This window comes from Protopterus annectens, chromosome 13.part0 (genome assembly GCF_019279795.1).
Source record: "Protopterus annectens isolate FY-2018-M chromosome 13.part0, PAN1.0, whole genome shotgun sequence".
In the NCBI taxonomy this organism is placed as follows: domain Eukaryota; kingdom Metazoa; phylum Chordata; order Ceratodontiformes; family Protopteridae; genus Protopterus; species Protopterus annectens.
Genome location: NC_056747.1, coordinates 1,160,935,037 through 1,160,950,985, shown reverse-complemented (window position 1 = coordinate 1,160,950,985; position 15,949 = coordinate 1,160,935,037).

Below are 15,949 nucleotides of genomic sequence, written 5' to 3'. Positions count from 1 at the left end.
ATGTGATGGTTGTAATTGGGGCTTCCTAGTACAGATGGTAGAGGGAATTTTGGTTTTGTGTTGATGAGAAATTGATTTGTTCATCTTTCCCTAACATGTTTATTGAATTATTACATATGATGTGGAGACACATGTATGAAGAGAAAAGAAAACATATTAATAGTTTTCATGTATATATTACATTTGTTTTCTTTATCATAACTGTCACTCAGTCCAACATTACATAAATTACTCAATTCATGCCTTCTCTTAAACCTCACTGCTTGAACATTATTCTGCATGTATTGTTCCAACAAATTGCATTGCAGTAAAGGGAATTTTGCTGCCTCCCTTTTCTGAAGGTCACATTTAAGTTTTCTCTCTTACAATATTCAGTACTTTAGATACTGTTGGGTTAGATTTTGTTTTCTGTCATCAAGTAATTGCTTCCTTTTTTTGCAGCCAACAAAATTAAAACTTAAGGCTGGTAATTCAGATCTTGTTCCCCCTGCTCAAAAGAATAATTTTCCTTGGTTACAGCTATTTTCTCCTCCAGTATTTATGACCAAGTATTCTGTAGGTAATTTTTTAAATCTGCCAGCTAGTTACATATTCAGAAAGAATGTTCCCAGTTGCCTCTTTCTTCCCTATCACATTTCCAACATTTGGCTTCTTGAGGAAACATTTTTTTTTTAAATTCTGCTTGGAGTATAGCTAACACACACACAGACACACACACAGACACACACACAGACACACACACAGACACACACACAGACACACACACACAGACACACACACAGACACACACACACAGACACACACACAGACACACACACAGACACACACACAGACACACACAGACACACACACACAGACACACACAGACACACACACACACAGACACACACACACACAGACACACACAGACAGACACACACAGACAGACACACACAGACAGACACACACACACAGACACACACACACAGACACACACACACACACACACGGAATGATTTTAAACCTTCAGGACTTTGCATAGTTGGGAGTCGTACGCATTTCTTGCCATTATTCATTGACAAAAGAGACTGGAAAAGCAATTTACAATCTTTTATAACCTTCTCTGATTCTTGTAGCTAGCATGGAGTGTTTTATAGTTTTATATGCCCTACTAATTGTCCCACATTTAACACCAGCTTCTTTGTATTCTAGATTCATTTAAACACTACTAGAGCAGGTCTTTCACATGGAAATCCCCTATCCCTTTGTCTTTGCCTGTACTCTATCAATCCCTGATGGGGAAGGTATGTCTCCAGTCTGTGCAGCCCAATTTTCTTCATGGCCTCATCCTGCTCACTTTCCCTCTCTAGTTATCTGCTCCAAATACCTTGATTGTTTTACCATTTTTCTGCAGTAAATCCCAGCCTCCTCTTGCCTATTTTCTGTATCCCCTACTTGCAGACATCCCTGTTTGCAAGATCTCCTTCGTCCCTTCCTGTGTTGGTGTTGACTTGGCTCTTGGGACACTTTCTGCATTTTTATGAATGTAAGATTTTGTATGCTTATTTTAAAGGATCTGCATGTAAAAATCGCGGTGATCTTTTTTTTTTCTTTTAATCCCAGCTTCTTCAGCCATCTGCTTGTATTGCACATGAGCCTTAACTGTATGGTTCTAAAATCCCTTCAGTTTAGGTTGTCCTAAACCACCTTGCTCTGTTGAGGTTATCACTTTTTCCCATTTAACACTCGCCATCTTCCTTTCCCAGATAAATTCCTTCAACTCTATTTTGTCCACAGCTTCTCTGTTAAAAAAAAGTGTGACGTAAATGAAACTAAAGAAACTAAAATATATATGCCTGACGTGTATAAAACTAGACTAAAATCATTTTCACTGCTTGTATCTTACATCTGCAAGTGCTTCCAGTGTCTCAGTTTTTATCTTATCGTTTAATATAATCCCACATATCCTTAGCAGCCATAACTAAAGTCTTTTTAATCTATACTTCTGAATACTTCATCTTATTGTGTCTTCATAAATATGAGTTTTGTTGAATCGGGTAATGTGCAGCATATAATTTACAGCTATAGCCAATGTTTTATTGTCTTTAATTTTGTATCCCGAAAAACTTGAAACTGTCTCAAATGTTCCCCAATGCTGAAATGTCCTTTTCTGGATTTGTCAAGTACAAAACAATATCTGCAGATGCCGCCAACTTTTTTGATTTTCATACCAGTTATAGCCTTTAATTTCTAGTTTTCCCTTTTTACAGTGGCTGTAAATATAAATCAAATAATGTAAAGAGGGCACCCGTACTTGGTTCCTCCATTCAAACACCGCTTATCAGAGAGGAACCCTGTCACTTTAATTCTTGTCTTTGATCCTTCATTTATCCTCCATTTATCTTCCTAATTTAACATTATTGCATCAAGGAATACAAATATTTCCATTGCAAAACTCAAAATTCCAGCTTACTCTGTCAAACACTTTCTCAGCATCATAACTTGCCAACAATTTTCTTGGATTCTGCTTCCCTCTGAATCATTGTTCTGGTAATGTCAAATATTTGCCTTCTGTCCACAAAACCACACTGATCCATATCTTTCAGTTTGGTCAACACTGTTACCATTTGTTTAGCTAGTGTAGCCGTTACCACTTAAGAATTGTGGTTTAAAAGTGAAATGAAATATATGAAGCTGGGTCTGATTGGGCTTTATCCTCTTTGGCTAATACAGCCACTGCATCTTTCTTCCAAGATGTTACCACTAAAATCTTTTACTGTCATATTTCCACAGAAATGTAACTTCTGTTCTTGGATACTTCCCTGCAGATTGATTGTACATATAACCATTTTAACTATTGGAGGAAGACAGGGCTCAACAACTGACACTGGCATAATTGTCTTCCATAAATATTTCCATATATACTATTTACTGGTTACAACATTTTTCTGCTTTATACAAATTTTCATAAAATTTGCAAAATATCTCTCTAGGATCTCTAATTTTCCTACTTGTGATGCTATAAGGTATCTGTCTGTAGTGAAAGCATTTGTGGAAGTAGCTTGTATCATTTTAAGCAGAATCACACACACGTGTGTGTGTGTGTGTGTGTGTGTGTGTGTGTGTGTGTGTGTGTGTGTGTGTATGTGTGTGTGTGTGTGTATGCGTGTGTTGTGTTAGGATGGGTGAACATTTTTTTTTAAGGACTTGCAGATCATTTGTATGTTGTTCTCTGAATTCTGCTTCTTCCACAGTGATGTAGATTGCAGCTGCTTTATGTATTTGGATGCGTTCTACAGTATTATGCTGATGTCCTTCAAGAATGGAAATGCAGTCATAAGGGTTGTCCTGCCTCAGGCAGCCCTCAGTCGGCCGAATTCCAAAGTCTGGGTCCGGCGTCGGTCGGTGTCACCTCCTCTCCGACGTCACAACGGCTGGAGTATAAAGGCATCGGCCGACGCCATCTTCTTCAGTCTTTCTTGCCGCGCGGTGCCCGAAGCAGAAGCAGTTCGGAAGTGCCGGTCGGTTCAGCTCCTGTGTTTTCAGTACCGAAGTCATCTAAAAGCTAAGTACCCCGTTGGGGAACATTTTTTCTTGCCTCAGCCGATGTCAGAACAAATTGAGAAAGTTAATAATTGATGTGATAGTGTTCAATCTCGCCGTTTGTTCTTACACATGGGTTCGGAGCCGATCCTCGGCTCCGTGTCGGCCGCTTGCAAGCTCTGCATCGAGAAGAAGCTCGAGACAATCTAATACCCACAATCCCTCTCTGCCTTTACCTCAGATCTAGTTTGCCGCTGCTGCGTTCGCATCGCTGGGAGCTAGCTCGAGCATCTTAAGTTAAGATATAACTTATTTTTGTTATATTTTATTGGAAAATTTGTTCTCATAGATAACAGAAAGGATTAGTTGATATACTGAGTGTATGTGTGTTTGAGTAGGTTGAATTCTCGGTACCGTTAAGTTTATTAATTGGTTAGAGTTTTTCGGGCCTACCAACCCTACTTAAATTTGACACCGGACTTGACATTTAAATCGGATTTGACTTTTTTTCACCGGATTTGACTCTTATACTGTACTTGACTCTTATCTTACTTGTAAAATGTCTGATAAAGTGAAATCAGGTTTTAAGCGTTGTCAGTGTGGCCAAAAATGTCAGTGACTGACGACCATAGTTCCTCGTCTACTGCCTTGGCCCTCTCCACTTACAAGAGGACTGTTCAATCTGTCACTCTTTAGTGGGAGGGTCATGACAGATAGGCGCAGGAAACTCATGGACAGAGGATTATTAAAACCTTCCTTTCAGGAGGCTCTGGATGCTTCTGACCAGGCATCGAAATCCTCGAGGGAATCGAAGACGTCGGAGCCCAAGTCATCGGCTCCGAGCTCTTCGAGTAAAGTTAGATCACCGGTTCCACAGACTTCGGGGCCGAGTGTTCAACTGGTGTCGGTTCCTGAGTCTCGAGTCTTGGAACCGGTGATGGAGCTCCCTCCTTCGACTTTATTGAGGTCGGCTCCGTCTTCGGTTCCTTCGACCCGTTCTTCTTCCAAACTCTCCGATGTCGATGTGGATCGTGTGGTGCAGAAGTTATTGGAGCATTCGCCCTGTCCAAACTTATTTCAGTTTCCACCCAGTTGGTGTCGAAACTTGAAGGCCTCCCAGTGTCTCCATCCATTCCTCCTCCGAGACCTGTCCAGTCTTTGGAGCCGGAAGAGGTTGATCTTCTGATTGTGGAGCCCTCGGTCCAGAACCGCCTTTCTCGGTCTGTTCCTCTCACCTCGACTCCGGACCCGATACTGGAGTCTCGGAGCCGACGATCGGTCCTTGGTTCCGGGGCGAGTCGAACCGACGTTCGTTCCGACTCCCCTCGGGCCTCGGCACGGATCGATTCGGCTCCGTCCTCGGGTCGATGCCTTCGTGCCTGTTTCGGGATTCTTCCCATTTCTTCGAACCGGGAGATTCTTCGATTCGGGACCCGGGGCTCGACCTAATGAGGAAGGTGTTGTCTACCCAGACAACCACATCAGTGGAAGCAACCTCTCCTCCCCATAAAGGGCGTTATCCTCCTCTGCACCCACGGCCACATCCAAGCGTCGAGCACCAGTGTCTCAGCCACCCCTGGAGGGTGCCCCTCTTCCTCTGAGGCTTCTTCGGATGCTCCCCACGAAGAAGTCCCTAGGAAAAGATTGTGTAAGAGGAGACACTTGGATTCTCCACAAGAATCCTTGACATCCGATACTGACTTAGAGGAGTCAGAAGGGTCCCCTAAGTCACCTTCAGAAGATGTCTCTTTTTCGACATATTGGAGATCCTGAAACAGAGAGGTGACTGGGAGCCCCTTCCCACTTCTGAGGATGAGGCAGTTTTGCTGAAGGCATTCGGTGCTCGCCCTTCTTCCTCCTGGGCCACTCCGCCTTCGAATTAATGGAACTTATTGCTCAAGGGCGGGAGGCTCCTGACACAGTGGAACCAGTCCCAAGGAAACCCAATAAGTATATCACTGCACCTCAGGACAAGACCTACTTAACAAAAGGAGTTCCAGTGGACGCTATGGTGGTGGCAGCGCCACGAAAAGGAGATGTCGGAATCTTCCTCATCTGTCCATCCCCTAATAAAGATTCTAGGACTATGGACAGGTACGGAAGCGCATTTTAGTTCAGCGGCTTTTTCCATGCGATCCCTGAACTATTTGACCCATTTTACACGACTACAGAGGGATCTAGTCAAAGAGTTGGGAGATACCCTCCAGGGTACTACAGATGCTGCTGTCTCAGAGAAAGTGACAGCGCAACTTAATACCCTTACATCCATTGTGAACTCGTCCATGAGGCTGATTTCTTACGCAGAAGGTTCGAGTAGGGCAGCAGCTTCAGCGATTGCTCTTCGCAGACAATCCTGGATGCGCTTATGTTCATTGGAAGCCTTCAAGTCTTCCTTTACTAACGCCCCATTTGACGGTGCCACTCTCTTTGGCCCCAAAGTAAAGGAGACCCTTACCCGGTGTGAACAGGAGGGAAAGACTCTGCTGTCGGAGTCCGTTTTTCCACCCCAACCAGACCGTACCCCAAAGGGCAATGTGGTGGAAAATGTGGTTTCAAAACCCCAAGGATCTTTCCCAGGCACACAGGGTGATGCCCTTCTAGAGGCAGAGGAGGGGCAGAGGTGGAAGACGCCCTGGTGGCAGAGGGGTCCGCAGCATCAAGGTGACAGGGATATACTCCTGGTAAACCTTTCCAGCACTCCTGAGAGGAGGCCCGACTGTCCTGCTCTGGAGGCAGTCGGGGTCGCTTAGCTTTATACCCTCAGGCCTGGCAAAATATAACTACAGACAAGTGGGTAAAAGCGTGGTTACCAGAGGTTACAACATACCCTTTCTATCCCATCCCATTCCAAAGAAAAGACTCCCAGATGTACCGCCCCATCTGCGAGAGCCAGCAGCTATAGAAATTTCAAAGCTGCTAGAAAAAAGAGTCATCCAACCAGTCCCAGCGGACCAGCAAGGATTCGGGACTTACTCAAGGTTCTTTTTAGTTCCAAAGAAAACAGGGGACTGGAGGCCCATCCTGGACCTAAGCGACCTCAATACCTTCGTCAAGAAAGAAAAGTTCCTAATGGTCACGCTTCAATCGATCCTTCCATTCTTACAGAAGGACGACTGGATGTGCTCAATAGATCTGGAGGATGCGTACTACCACATCAAAATGGCCAGGGCATCCAGAGATCATTTGCGCTTCCGGCTGGGGGCCAGTCACTTTCAATTTCGAGCCCTGCCCTTTGGTCTGACCTCAGCCCCCAGGGTCTTCACCAAATGCATGGCAGTGGTAGCGTCTCACTTGAGACGCCAAGGATTCCAGGTGTTTCCGTATCTGGACGACTGGCTCCTTTCTGCCACCACCCAGCGTCAACTACAACAGGCCAGAGACTATACTCTTCAACTATGTGTTCACCTAGGAATTTCCGTAAACTTCGGAAAATCCTTACTTCAGCCATCACAGAGTATCTTGTTCATAGGAGCGGAATTAAACACACGTCAGTTAATTCTAAGACTTCCTCCAGAAAGGATACTTTCACTTCATACTCACATACGTCTTCTTCTCTTGTCCAGGAAATCTCCAGCAAAACTGGTACTGAAGGTTTTGGGACTCATGTCAGCTTCTCTTATTGCAATACCCTTGGGAAGGCTGCACATGAGAGTCCTACAATGGCTACTGTTTGCACAATGGTCGTTCCAACAACTACCTCTAACACACGAGATTCTTATAACGAACACATGCAAAACACACCTAAACTGGTGGCTTCAAACGTGCAACCTTTCCAAGGGGAGACCATTTGTGCTACCCACGCCTACAGTTACGGCCACGGACGCTTCCCTGATAGGGTGGGGGGGCATCTTTCAGGGACAGACAGTCCAAGGCGAATGGACCAATTTGGAGTACAATCTGCACATCAATGTTCTAGAGTTGAGGGCAGTGTTTCTAGCGTTGCAACACTTTGCTCCCCTTCTTCCTCTGGGAACTATTGCAGTTCAGACGGACAACATGTCGGTAGTCTGGTACATAAACAAGCAAGGGGGAACCAAGTCCTATCAGCTATGCAGAGAGGCCATGAGAATCTGGCAATGGGCGGAGTCCACGGGTCGCTTTCTAATAGCAACGCACATCCCGGGGTCATCCAACGTCATAGCCGACAGGCTGAGCAGAGCAATTCTGTTACCGCACGAGTGGTCCCTGAAACAGTCAGTGGCGAAAAGGATTTTTCGCACATGGGGCCAGCCATCCTGCGATCTGTTTGCGTCTCCAATGAACGCCAAATGCAGGAGCTACTTTGCCCTATTACCCCCTCCAGGGGAAGTCCCCAGGGACGCACTGATTCACGATTGGCCCCCGGGACTCCTGTACGCATTTCCTCCTTTTCCCCTGATATCAGAGTTTCTCCAGAAAGCCAGAAACCTACACAGGACAATAATCCTCATTGCCCCATTCTGGCCTCGTCAAATTTGGTTTCCCTTCCTGAAGACACACTGCATTCGGGGACCCTGGATTCTGGACCCAGAGCCAGATCTATTGACTCACTCGTCAGGGGCTCCCCATCCCGCGCTCTTGTCCCTCCATCTAGCAGCTTGGTTGCTCCAATTCCCAACTTAGCCAGGTCTGATCTTCTTTTCACGGCAGTTCAGAATATATTGGTGGCTTCTCATAAAGCTTCCACTACTAAAACATATTCTAGTAAATGGAAGCGATTTGTATTCTGGGCGAATGCACAGCAAGTGGATCCTTTTATAGCTCCTTTGAATAAAATATTAGAGTTTTTAACGGACTTGTTCCATCAGGGTGCTTCTCCTGCCACACTAAGGGTTCAATTGGCTGCCATTTCTAATTTCCATGTGGAAGAATGTGGGGCTCCTGTTATGGCCCACAGACTTTGTAAAGCCTTTTTAAAAGGGTTTTTCATATTAGACCACCAGTTAGATCTCCTACGTCACCTTGGAGTCTAAACTTGTTGTTATCTAAATTAATGTTGCCCCCCTTTGAACCAGCCTCCTCTTGCCCATTAAAATTTTTGTCCTGGAAGACTCTCTTTTTGGTAGCCATTATATCCGCTAGGCGAGTATCTGAACTTCAAGCTCTCTCCATCAAGCACCCTTATTTGATCTTTCACTCTGACAGAGTTTCTCTTCGAACTAATTCATCCTTCCTCCCTAAAGTTTGTTCTATTAACAATATTAATCAGTCCATTAAATTACCCACCTTCTTCAGGAATCACTCCAACAAAATGGAGTATATGTTGCACAAATTAGATGTTCACAGACAGCTAAGATTTTACTTGGATAGAACAAAAGATCACAGGAAAACTGATCAACTTTTTGTGGCCTTTGCTGATAACAGGAAAGGATTAGCGGTTACCAAAAGAACTCTTTCTAAGTGGTTAACGGATTGTATAATCTATGTCTATGATTCTTCAAATCAAACTCTTTTACACAAACCCAAAGGACATTCCACAAGGTCAGTGTCTACATCCCTGGCTCATGCAGCCCGCCTACCACTAGACGCTATTTGTGCGGCTGCTACTTGGTCTAAGCCACATACATTCATTTCTCATTATAAGGTAGACAAGGTTTCTAGGGACAGGGCAACCTTTGGTTCCACTGTGCTCAAGAACGTCCTTCCGTGAGTTCCTCAGGAACAAGGAGCTAGGGACGCTACCCATGTGTAAGAACAAACGGCGAGATTGAACACTATCACATATAGAAGTTATGTCCTTACCATAACGTTCCATGTGGAGTGTTCATCTCGCCTTTGTTCTTACATTCCCACCCTCCCGCCCTTGGGAAGAACGTTTTTTTTTTTTGGTGCCTGGCCTGGGGCATTCTGCTTCTGCTTTGCAGATGTTGTGTACATAGTTGACATGTATATATATGTGTATGTGTCTATATATATATATATATATATATATATATATATATATATATATATATATATATATATATAGACTCTTAGTTCTGTGCATATGTGATGTAAGCATGAGTGTGCTCTCTCTAGAGACTGGTTTGCTTGCAAACTAGATCTGAGGTAAAGGCAGAGAGGGATTGTGGGTATTAGATTGTCTCGAGCTTCTTCTCGATGCAGAGCTTGCAAGCGGCCGACACGGAGCCGAGGATCGGCTCCGAACCCATGTGTAAGAACAAAGGCGAGATGAACACTCCACGTGGAACGTTATGGTAAGGACATAACTTCTATTTTGTCTTGTGGTAAACAAATACCTCATAAGGACTTCCATTCTTACTGCCTTCCTTGCCTGGGCCCAGGCCACGACGTCTCGGCCTGTGCTACCTGTGCTTGCTTTAATAAGCGCACTCTGAGGCGCCGGGCAGAATTTTCCGAGGACTTTTTCGGTGAATCTTTCGCGTATATCATACCGTCAGATCAACCGACAACTCAATCTAACAAAAAACGAAAGGACCGGGACCGACAGACATCCTCTGCCCGTGTCCACTACCGATGCTACTCCTAAACCCTCCGCTAGTGCTTCGGTCCCTTCAGAAGCGGTAATTCAACCGCTCCAGGCCGACGACACAGCGTTAACATGACCTTCGGTCTCGGAGATCTCTCCGGTGCCGGTTGTTGATTTTCCTCCAGAAACCGAAGTTCTGGATCTACCCGACACCATTTCTGTAGACATGGTTACTCCTGCACGTGGGGCTGCTAGGCCGCCTGTATCCATGTCCATTAAGGCCTTTGCACGTGCTAAGGCCGCCAGCCAGGCCAAGGCCCATCCTAAACCTGCTGCTCAGGCCCCTTCTTCTGATAAGCAGGTCATGTCTCTTGCTGCAGATCTTATTTCTCTTATCAGGGGGTCTCAGCCTCATCCAGACAGAGGTTCTCAGCCACCTGCAGAGAAAAGGCCCAGAACTGAGCAGGCTGACTACCTCTCTTCAGATGAAGCCTCTGGGGATTCTGAGCATTCTGATACTCAAGAAGAATCCTTCCAGGCCTACGAGGACTCTGATGCTGAGGAATCAATTTCCTCTGCCTCCCCTCCAGAGGATTTCTCGTTTGGTGAAATCCTGCATTCCATGAGGGAACATTTTCAATGGCAGGGTCAGGAATTCTCTGATTCCAGGAAAAGGCTACGTACCTTCCTCAAGCTTCCCCAGCACAGACCTTTAGCTATTCCGCCAGTTATGGATGTTTTGGATGATGTTTTCTCTGACTCCAGTGCTAACCCTGATTCTCTCCCCCCTGCTCTTGTCAAGCCAGACAGATATTATAGGGTCCCTGACACTCATAAGCATCTCTTTAAGGCCCACTCTGTGGATCTAGAAACTATTTCACAGGGCCCCAAGGGAGTGGCTACTTCCACTGCCAAAATTCCACTGCCAGCGGACAGGGAAGCTAGGTCCCTGGAGAGATGGGGTAAAAAAGTTTATACCTCTACCACCCTAGCCATGAGGTCACTTAACTGCCTTTTTCACATGTTTCAGTACCAGGATTTTTTACTGGATGAGTTACAGAAAAAGTTAGCCTCTCCTGAGCCTATTGATAGGAAGGCATTGCAGGATCATATACATAACACTCAGCAGGTTAACAACCATTTTCTTCAGTGTGGTTATGATGCATTGGAAGCTTCATGTAGGGCAGCTATGACTGGCGCTGTGATACGTAGACATGCTTGGTTAAAAGATCAGTCTTTGCCTGACCATGTTAAAGTAAAGTTACTGAATGCACCTCTGGAAAAACAGAAGCTTTTTGGTGCTAATGCTCAAGATGTGTTGAAATCCATTGAGGAAAAAGCAAAGTCAGTACAGACAGTCAAGGATTTCCTTCAGGTTCAGCCACCCAGATTCAGCAGAAACTGGCCCTCAAAGAATTGGACCTTCCCAGGCTCTGACAAGTTTCAAAGGGGAAAAAGCAGGCGTGCCCGAGGTAGAGGGCAATACCGAGGATCCTACAGGGGCCACCAATGGCAACCTCCAAATCAAAGAAGTGGCGCAGACAGCCCAGCTGCACCAGAAGGACAATCACAATGACTTGACTTTCATACTGCCTACAAAGGCTCAAAGCGAAGCACCTTTGGGCGGAAAATTATCCTTATTCTCACAAAACTGGCATATCTTAACCAAGGACAACTGGATTCTGGATTTAATAGACAAGGGTTACAGATTCCACTTCCACACTTTACCAATAAGACAAGGCATGCCAAACCTGTTACATCATCAAAGGACAGAGGCACTCTCTCAAGTTTCAAAGCTGTTAAGTATAAAAGCAATAGAAAGGGTACCTCCTCAGGAACAAGGCCAGGGATTTTATTCAAGACTGTTCCTTGTTCCAAGAAAAGAAAACAAATGGAGGCCTATTCTGGACTTGTCAACTCTAAATACTTTTCTCATTGTGCCAAAGTTCAAAATGCTGACGCTGCAGCAACTCCTTCCCATGTTGGGCAAGGGGTCTTGGCTGGTCACTCTGGACCTCAAGGAGGCATACCTGCATGTCCCAATCAGACAAAGCTGCAGAAGATACCTCAGATTTCTTGCAGGGACAGAGCATTATCAATTCTCAGCATTGCCGTTTGGCTTATCTACTGCGCCCAGAGTGTTCACGAAATGCCTGGCATCAGTAGTGGCACACTGCAGACTCCAGGGGATTCAAATATACCCCTACCTGGACGACTGCCTCATACAAGCAGACAACAAACAAACCTTAAAAGCAAACTTAGACTATGTCATGCAACTACTGCAGGCCTTGGGATACAGAGTCAACATTCAGAAGTCGACTACTGCCATCCCAACAGATTATTTTCCTAGGAGCCAAACTGGACACAGAAACTCAAATGGCTTACCTCACAGAGGAAAAACAACAGCAGTTACCAGAGTACTTCAAAGGCCTAGCAAAACTCTCCCAGCTGACTGCAAGAAAAATCCTGCAGGCCCTGGGGTTCATGGCATCTTGCATTCTTCTGATACCTTTGGCAAGACTTCATATGAGAAAGCTGTAATGGTATTTAAAAAACTTATGGTCTCAACACAGCCAAAGCCTAGAGGATGTAATCCCACTTATTCCATGTCTGCAAAAGGAATTTCTGTGGTGGGCACAAGCCAGTCAGTTAAACAAAGGCATGTCTTTCAACAGACCTCAAGCAGGTCAAATGATTACAACAGACGCCTCAGACCATGGATGGGGGGCGCACATGGAGGGCAGATGCATTCAAGGTCTATGGACACCAAAGGAAAGTCATCTGCACATAAACCAAAAAGAGATGTTGGCAGCGATACATGCAATCGAGACTTTCGAAAAATCACTACAACAAGGACATTTGCTAATAAGGACAGACAACACCACTGTCATGTGGTATATAAACAAGCAGGGAGGCACTCATTCTTATCCCCTCTGCAGACTAACAATGCTTCTCTTGGAAAAATCACTGAGCCTGAAGATACATTTGCAATCCCAGTTTGTTCCAGGCAAGGACAATGTACTGGCAGACAAGCTGAGCAGAAATTTCTTGGATCCACACGAATGGATGCTGCATCCTCACATTTTCTCACAACTAACAAAGACATGGGGAAGACCGGAAGTAGATCTCTTTGCTTCCCACTTAAATCATCACCTGGAAAGGTTCTGCACAAGGACCCACCATCCTCTAGCCTGGAAAACGGATGCTCTCTCCTTCAGCTGGAATTCCCTAAAAATTTATGCATTCCCTCCTCTACCTCTGCTGACCAAGGTGATACTGAAGATCAAAGCAGAACAACCAACAGGCATTTTGATAGCTCCAGACTGGCCAAGGCAACACTGGTGCCCCTTACTGTTGAGCATAACTCGGACCAGACCGTGGCCTCTGACCCTATGGCCCCTGCTCCTAACACAACACAATTACAGGACTGTACATCAAGACCTGAAAACATTGCATCTGACAGCCTGGAGGTTACCATGACTCCTCCAACTATCTCTCTTTCCAAAACAGTTCAAGAGATCTTACTGGAAGTACGCAGACCTACCACCAGAAAAACCTATTCAGCCAAGTGGAAGAGATTCAGCATCTGGAATGCCAACAGGGGTCAGGACACAACATTACTGAGTTATACCTCAGATATTAGAATACTTGGCAGAAATGTTTCATACTGGGCTCTCCTACTCTTCTATAAAGATTCACGCCACAGCAATCTCAGCAAAATACAATTGTGACCCTCCAGTGTTTTCACATCCTTTGCTAAGACAGTTCCTAAGAGGGATAAAGAATATCAAACCTCCCAGAAAACAGCCAGTACTTGCATGGGACCTCAATTTCGTTTTGGAAAAATTAACTCTTCCTCCTTTTGAGCCAGCAGCAACTTCAGAAATGCAATTTCTGTCATGGAAAATTGTCTTCCTATTGGCAGTCACATCTGCAAGAAGAGTCTCTGAGATACAGGCGCTCATGGCAGTGCCTCCCTTCCTCATTTTTCATCAGGACAGAGTTTCTCTAAGAACCAATCCTACATTCATGCCAAAAGTTATTTCCAGGGTGTCTCTAAATCAAGCTATTCACCTGCCTACTTTCTTCCCCAATCCTCAAAATAGGGGGGGAAAAACTGCTGCATACTTTGGACATACACAGGCAACTACGCTACTACTTGGACAGAACTAGGGCCACCAGAAAGTCTGACCAACTGTTTGTAGCCTATGCTGCTGGAGTACAAGGAAAAGCAATCTCCGAACAAACAATTTCAAAATGGATTGGACACTGCATCAGATTCTGCTATTCTTTCCATGGAAAAGGTGTGCCAGCCAATATTAGGCCACATTCCACCAGAGCTATAGCCACATCCACAGCTTTCCTAAGAGGAGTGGCAACAAAGGACATTTTAGAGGCTGCTACATGGAGCTCCGTGCATACATTTACCAAGCACTACAATCTGCCCTTATACTCCAGATCCCGAGCAGGCTTTGCTTCGGCAGTCCTGCAGGGGATTTTAGCTACACCATCCCTCTCATAGTTCCATCCACCCCCAGCTTGGCTATGGTATTCAACCCATATGTTATGACTGCAGTTGCATTCTTGAAGGACATAGTACAGTTTTGTACCTACCATAAATGTAGATGTCCGATAGATATGCAACTGCAGTCGGATTTTCCCACCCTCCTACCCCTCTGCAACTTTCTTTATGGGTCCCTACCCCTATTCCTATTAGCTGGGGATATCTCCTATGGTGTATCTGTTTATTACTGTTGTGCATGTTTGGAATTATTTTTATCCATTCACTAAATTTAGCCTTCCTAGGAGGGCACCTGGCATCTGGGGCAAGAAACACTGAAGAAGATGGCGTCGGCTGATGCCTTTATACTCCAGCCGTTGTGACGTCGGAGAGGAGGCGACACCGGCCGACGCCGGACCCAGACTTTGGAATTCAGCCGACCGAGGGCTGCCTGAGGCAGGACAACCCATATGTTATGACTGCAGTTGCATATCTATCGGACATCTACATTTATGGTAGGTACAAAACTGTACTTTCTTGTGGGTTTTCATCATGTTGTTCACTGCTGCATTAGCCTTGGTTGCATGGATTATGTCCTGCAAACGATACAACAACCGACCAGCTTCCAAAACTTCACAGCACTTGCCACATAAACAGTTAAGTCATCTTGATCCGAGCTGACTAAAATGTCAAGTTTGGGCACCAAGCCTTTCAGAGCTTTCCTGCCACCGAACAGAGTGCTCTTCTGTGGACTTTGGAGGACTGAAGGTCTGCTAAATCTTTCATTGCTGGGCCGATAAGTTGCTTTGTGGGGAAAAAACTTCCACATTGGGCCTTCACCTGTGGCTGGCCACAAGAGTTACTGCTTCTAAAACCATTTGGAAATCCAAAGCTGAGATAAGTGTATAAAGCTGATGTAAGTATATATTTTTTGCTCAGTTTCAGTGATATTTAACAGTCCTGTGCTACTTTTATGTTGTAGTTTTTAACAGTATTCTGCAATAGCTGTATTTTGTGAACATATCTCAAGGTTAAGTTTCAAGGTTTCTTTACTTCTGTTCTGATTCATTTTCCATTTTTCCCCACCTACCCACTTAATTGTGTTCTTAAAACTTAGTGGCGTTTGGGTTGCCCGCCTTTGCTCTAAATTTTGATATTGGACACTCCCTCCCAGTCCCATCGCATCAGCTCATTCAATTGTGTACAGTGAGATCATTTGGGAAGGCTACCCCCTTAGTTTCTTAACCTTGAATGTTCTTCTGTTTCCTCCCTTCCTACTTAACTAACAAAAAAGCAAACTTTATTCACCTGCTTTTACTGTTTTTGTCTCTTCCTACTTTATCTTGCTTTTACTGTTTGTTCTTAAGTATTAAATTGCATTTATTCTGGTGTAATTATTACTGGTTGTTAGTAGACTGATTAAATTTTAATCGTTACTCTAAGTATCTTAGTTTTGGTTAAAGGACTTGGGCTCCAGGCCAGTTATTTTGTATGAAGGTTTGTGGTTTACACTCTTG